The following is a 6,794-nucleotide window of genomic DNA, read 5'->3' as shown; positions in this document are numbered from 1 at the left end:
AAATCTTGACAGATTAAGAGTTATCAATGATCCTTTCAACCAGACACCAAGCCAAATTCTTCATTTTTTGTGTAGTAAGTGATGTAAGAGGTTCGAGCATTTGGGGAAAATTCTATGCGCCGTGACGAAAGCAGATTAGTTTTGAAAAGTTGGAGGCTGGGTATAAAATGCAGTCCGAGATAAAATCTGATTAAACATTTGCTATTAGATGTGAGGCAAGTGCAAAGGAGATCAACGTGTTGGACACAATCGTGTGGATATTTAGAAAATTAAACTCGGCCCGAGTCTGAGTTTCACTCCAAAGAGCATCTAAAACTCCAAATTTGAGAAAATCCTAAAATTCAATTAATTAAACAGAAGGTAAGGAAGACCACAACGGGGAAGTGGTGTTTAGTAGCTTTGATTGATTGGTCACATGTGAGGGATTTCATCCACAGACTCAAAAGCTGGAACCACCTCGAGCAGCTACAGCACCACAGGAAAGTACTGCTCAGTAGCTTTTATTTAAATAGTAACACTTTAGGATTTACGCCACAGACTCAAAAGTTAGAACCACCTTGGACATCATAATAAACAGCACCACAGGAAAGTACTGCTCAGTAGCTTTCATTTGAATGGTCACACTCTAGGTCACACTTTAGGATTTTATCCACAAACTCAAAAGGTAGAACCATCTTGTACAGCATTGCTGTGGGAGTGGAAGAGTTTACGGTTTTCTTGAAAAGTGTCATTGTATATTTAGAATCTCTCAAAGTTTCCCGCAGAGATGCTTCTCTTCCTGTCGATCCCAACATGTGGCATGTAATGCAAATGCATGGTTATGTTGTTGTTTTATTGTGCACATACCTTGTACTGTTACCCTGGCCGTTTCTAATTGCGCACAAGGCTGGGTGAAGAATTTTATCTCGGTCTGCAGCCGATACTCAGTCTAAAGTCTGCAGCGTAAGGGTGAGCCGATATTGATGCCACATAGTCGATACCTGGGAGTGTTCAAGTATCGATACTTGTGAACGACACAGGTTTTGTTTCGATGCCGTTAAACAAACAACTTCAAAGAAGCGTGGTGTGTATTCCACATAACGTTGGAGGAATTTTAATTCTTACTGCTCTCAAGCATAACCTTCTTTTGCGGAAGAATTTTACTGTTCTCTTGGCAGCACAGCAACTTGAGCGTTCTCTACTCGTTTAAGCCTGGATTCTACCGACGGTAATGACGTCATAGTACAAGTCTGGAGCACAGACGTCACAGTATCGATATAAAAAAGTGTCAAGTATCGGGAAATATCTCACGAATATCGTATCGCATGTGAAACTGGAATCGGCTCACTGTTGCCTGCAGACTACCGAAGTATTAACTGAGAATGAAAGTTCATTGTCATGGTGATAATGTGAATTTGCTGTTGGGGTGACTGTGGGGTTTCTGTCGTCTCATGATTCCCAAATGGATCGGTTTGTTGAAGAAATTTCCTTTTAAGTGTAAGTAATGTAAATAGCTCTTGAAGACCGTGAAAGTCAGAGCAGCTGAATTGTATTTGAACATTTTAGAATCAGAAGACGCAAATTGAGAAGGTTTTGTCTTCTTTCTATGATCTTTGTATGGTACTGACAAATCTCCTGTAATTCAAGTACGGGGAAAAATTGTTTCTTGCCAAATGTTATTGCTTTCATTAAGTAAAGTGTAACCAACGTGAACATTATTTCATGCTATGTCGTGCTGTACAAACCAAAGACATGGTGTAAGTTTTGTAGTTAGGTAGATAGCAATTGTACAGCCGCACGTATTTCTAACAGGGTGCATTTGCTACCTCAATTGTACATAGACGTTAAGGCAGATTTAACATTTCTAGAATCAGAAGACACAAATCGAGAACGTTTTGTCTTTTTTCTTGAATCCTTGTGCTGTTAAATCTCCTGTAATTTTTCTCCGGCATGTAAGTTTTGTAGTTAGGTAGATAGCAATTGTTACAGCCGTAAATTTTCTAACAGGATGCTTTTGGTACCTCAATTGTACAGAGACGTTAAGGCAGATTTAACATTTTAAAATCAGAAGACACAAATCGAGAAGGTTTTGTCTTCTTTCTATAATCCTTGTACTGATAAATCTGTAATTCAAGTACGGGGAAAAAAGTTTTCTTGCCAAATGTTATCGCTTTCATTAAGTAAGTTAAACTAACGTGAACATTATTTCATGCTATGTCGTGCTGTACAAACCAAAGACATGGTATAAGTTTTGTAGTTAGGTAGATAGCAATTGTACAACCGTATATATTTCTAACAGGGTGCATTTGGTACCTCAATTGTACATAGACATGAACTTGAAAGGTAAAGCAGATTTAACATTTTAGAATCAGAAGACACAAATTGAGAAGATTTTGTCTTTTTTCTATAATCCTTGTTCAATCTCTTGTAACGTAAATGCAGGGTTGAATGTTTTGTGCCAAGTGACTTTTACCAAGTAGATTACAAGAGACGAATATAAGATTGACTCCGAGTAACGAATTCGGAGTAAAATGTAATATTAGAATTTTATTAAACCATTTGAAGTTTAAATGCTTGAGTATGATATCTGTATTTGATTTACAGATCAACGTGAAATGTTCCTAAAATACCAATTGGTCCATCAAAACATAAGCGGAGGGAACAAAGAAACTCGTCAATTGAAGGAATTTGTGTATATCTGCTGTTTGATTTACAGAGATCAACATAGAATTTCTCCTTTTCAAACTCATTTATAATTCATGTAGAGAAAACAAATGACATCACCACAGTGAAGGAGATTTGGAAATGTGATCGTAATTATCCTAAAATTTAGTGAACGGTTGCTTTCAATTTCTTCATAAACTATTAATGGTTTGAGAAGTTACATCAAACACACGAAAGAGTGTTTGATGCGATTTCTAAACACCTCGAATAGTTGGCTGAAAAAGCGAGGCGCACTTCTCGTTGTTTGAAAATCGTATGAAACACTCTTCCTTGTGTTTGATATATTACTTACAATACCAACACATTACACAGCAGGGAGATGATGACGATACAAAATTCATCAACCAGGGCGCATTTTCTCCGTGTGCCAGCTTAGAATTAACCTTAAAAGAGATGAATGGACACCCAGCGAGGACAAAATGTGATACACTTTTGTTTTTGGTGGTGAATTTGCTAATTGTCCATTGCAAGTTTTTCTTCGTTTGTTGATGTTTTCCTTTGTTACGCTCTGATTGGTTAAAATAAAGTCGCACCCTTTTCTCCACCGATTAGAAATAAAACCAAGCCACAGGAATATCCCGCGCCTCTTTTAGTTTAATGGAACATTTCGAATTCATATTTGTTTATTCTGTTCAGTTTTGTAAAACGTCGATTCGGTTTGACGACAAGGTTAAAAACCATTGATTGGAGCCAAAGCTGAAACAAGTCCTGTTTTGTAGAAAAGGAAAGAACTTGAAAATGATTTGGCCATTTCCGAGTTGCTGTGAACCTCAACATGAAAGCGAGGCTAAGTGCAAAACTTTTCATTTGCCTTTAGCCTCGCTTTCATAAAGAGGATCTAAGCAATTCGGAAATGGTCTATTTTTTTGGAAGTACCTGTGCCCCGTTTGATCTTGGTGCCCTGAAATGGTGCTCGGACATAAGCCCTTGTATAAGGGACCTTTTTGTTGGTGCAATGGCGACAAGCGGAGCACTGCGACGGCAAAGAACGTGGACCACTGTGCCGGGCACAGGCCTTAACTCTAATGTTGATATGGTATTCATAGGCCGTTTGATCTTGGGGCCCTGAAATAGTGCTCGGACATGGGCCCTTGTATTAACGGATCTTTTTATTGGTGCAATGGCAACTGGCGGAGCACTGCGACGGCAAAGAACGTGGACCCTTTGCCAGGTATGGGCCTTAACTCTAATGTTGATACTCGTAGGTCGTTTGATCTTGGTGCCCTGGCCTTAGCACCAGTAATTTTAATACTTGTCCGCCATTCCAGGGTACGGGCGCTAGTCTGCGCAGAATTTGCTGACTGCACCAACTGTTCTCGCGCCTCGGTCTTTAAATTAACAAAATTACGAAATGGTCAACAGAGGAAAAAAGTTTTCTCTTAATACCTTCAAAAAACATTTTTGCTTCGAATGGAGTTGCCTTTCGCTCTCTCGCAGAATTCAACTTCCGCTAACGCAAACTTCCTATAGTACAAAATTGGTAACACGAATCCTCAATAACTCGAACTATATGCAATTTCCCTGCTTTGCGCTTTTGCAGAATTCAATCGCTGATAATTCGAACTTTTCATACTTCATTGAACGTCCCTGGAGAGGGTTTTTCAGCATCAATATAAAATAATTACAAAAGAAGAGGAAACCTAAAAAAAATCAAATCGCTATAAGTGGTGCGATTATTTTCACGGGTTCAAGTTATTGAGATTCAACTGTGCAAAAAAATTCATCATTGAAGCTTTCTGGTCAAACTCAAGTTATGTTGCTTTTGTTTGTATCTCAGTCTTTTCTGAAAACTGAAGAAAACGATTCTTGCCAAATTCGCATTTTTATGCTGAGGCACTTGGAGCTGACTAAATTTGTTTTTTGTGCCACGAAGGAACTCGGAGCATTACTGCTTTTCTGGGACACTCGTCCATCACCATGCAGTTATTGCCCCCAGAAATTATTTGCCAGTAATTATACACCTCGCCAGAGAGAGACAATATCAATTTGAGTTTATTGTGTAAAGAAACAACACGAGAATTTCAAGACTAAACTGTCCTTGAACCACAGTCCCTAAAGCGACTGAAAATGCGCCGTGTATCCTCTACTAAACAACGCCTACAGTATCTGAAAAGAATTAAAAGGTTCCTAACTTGTACACCTACCGTTCCTACCTCAAAGGGTTTTGAAGCTTTTGAAGAAACATTGTATGAATTTGATAGCTCTCATGGGTTAGAATTAATACGTACCACCATCATTGTCAATCACCCCCCCCCCCCCCCAACGTAAAAAAGAACTCTTGCAAACGTAGCAGTCAGCCACTGCAACAGAGCGATCTAAGGTAATAAGAACTGTTTATCAACCAGGCATTAGACTGCAACTACGGAGAAGGGGATTGGGTGAGCGATCTGGAGAAATAATTGTGAATGATCTTAAACATTTCTGCACCCGAAGATTAATGTTTTTGGCCCCTTATATTCGGGGGTCTCCCCCTCCCCCACCCCCACCTCCTCCACTTTCTTCCTCAGCCGCCCCACTCCTTCCCCGCCCTCTACGACCTGAACAGATTTTCAGAGCGAAAGATCTGATACTTACGCCTTTTGACCAGGGGCCCGTTTCTCGTAAGTCCCAATAAAAATATTTTTAAATGTTTTTTCGCCGATTAAACAGTGATTACAGACTGGTACTTGGCCAATGTTTTCAAAGAATTATAAGATCTTAAAATTTAGTCTTCAAAGCTAACAAAAATTGACTTATTTTTTAACAGAATAAGTGTTGAATTTTGAGTTGACACAGAAATATTCAGCTAGCAAGAGTCAGCATTGCTAGATAAACAAGAAAAGTGAGATTTGAATCTCATTGTTAGTTTTTACTGCTGGATACAGGGGGGGCTATGCAATAAAGACACCATCTTTTGAGGTAGAGGAAGGGGTGTACAGGCAGAGAGACCACCATCTATTTTGTGGTTTGCCGGTGGGGCCTGTTGGAATATCGGTAAGTTTGATCTTTCCCCTTAAAGAAATCAATAGACTGTTAAGAAAATTGCTCGAAGTGTTGTAAATTTTGATGAACTTCAAACCTGTCACAACAAATTCAACTCGATCCTAGATAGTAAGGTGAATAATTCCGAAGTAGAATAAAACGTCAATTTACAATGTAATTTCTACTTAACGTACTTATATAAACGTACTTTTACAATTTAACTTATACGTACTTGTATCAATTTAATTTTTGTTTAAAAAAAAACGTACTTATACCTCATTCTCATCAACTAAACGTGTTTAGTAGTTAAACCAGATTAAACAAAATGAAAATAATTGGAAGAATACTGAAAAAAGGAATCCTACATATATTAACTAAACTTTTATTATGCTAAATTTGAAGTCGTAAAACATAAGCAAGCAACTTCTATGAATATTACAAATTTTAACCGTGTTAATAAAAGAATTTTTTAACATGTTTTTAAGTTTGGTATAAACAGAGTATAAGTGATGATTTTCTTTTTCGTTTTTGTTATGTAACGTGCTCTTCACTTTTCATGGAAAGCGAACATTCGTCGTTTTTTCCTCAAATTCTTTCGCGAGCGTTGGTTTGTTTCCCACTTAACAGAACAATTTATCAAATTCAACTCCCGCAGAACACACAGAAACTATTACGTGGGAGGCAAACAAAAGAAGCTGCTCGCAGTTTGAATGTTTCTCACGGAATTTTCTAAGTTACGAGTTCTTAAGATGAAGATGAAGCTGGGCGGGGATAATAGGGACCTTCAGATTTGACTACGACTACGAGATTGACTACGAATACGACTTTTCAAATCTAGTTTGCGTGGTTTAGATAACCGCTTGTCACACCAATCTTGTTTCTTGAGTCTTCTTATCTGTTGGTTAACAACGGGAAGGAGCGAGAGTTCTGGGGATGCGACTGATTTGAAATTTGAAAGTCGTACTCGTACTCTGATCTGAAGGTCGTGGACAAGCACGTGTGGTTTCTGTCGTTAGGTTTGGATGCTGGCGCACGAGAGGCTTGGGTACTAGTGACAATAGTAGAGCAAGACGGAAGATTTGTTTCACTTTAAATAGAGTCACTTTACAAGCTGAAAATGTATCAAGAAG

General features: G+C 38.5%; 1 long non-coding RNA gene across 1 annotated transcript in view; it reads right to left on the bottom strand.

Annotated features, from left to right (window-relative positions):
• LOC146477792 (uncharacterized) overlaps positions 1 to 6,794 on the bottom strand; it is a 299,841-nt gene that overhangs the window by 80,663 nt on the left and 212,384 nt on the right. The window lies entirely within an intron of this gene.

Source organism: Pavona decussata, unplaced genomic scaffold, assembly GCF_977016875.1.
Source record: "Pavona decussata unplaced genomic scaffold, jaPavDecu1.1 SCAFFOLD_69, whole genome shotgun sequence".
NCBI classification, from domain to species: domain Eukaryota; kingdom Metazoa; phylum Cnidaria; class Anthozoa; order Scleractinia; family Agariciidae; genus Pavona; species Pavona decussata.
This window is presented reverse-complemented; position numbering and strand designations above follow the sequence as displayed.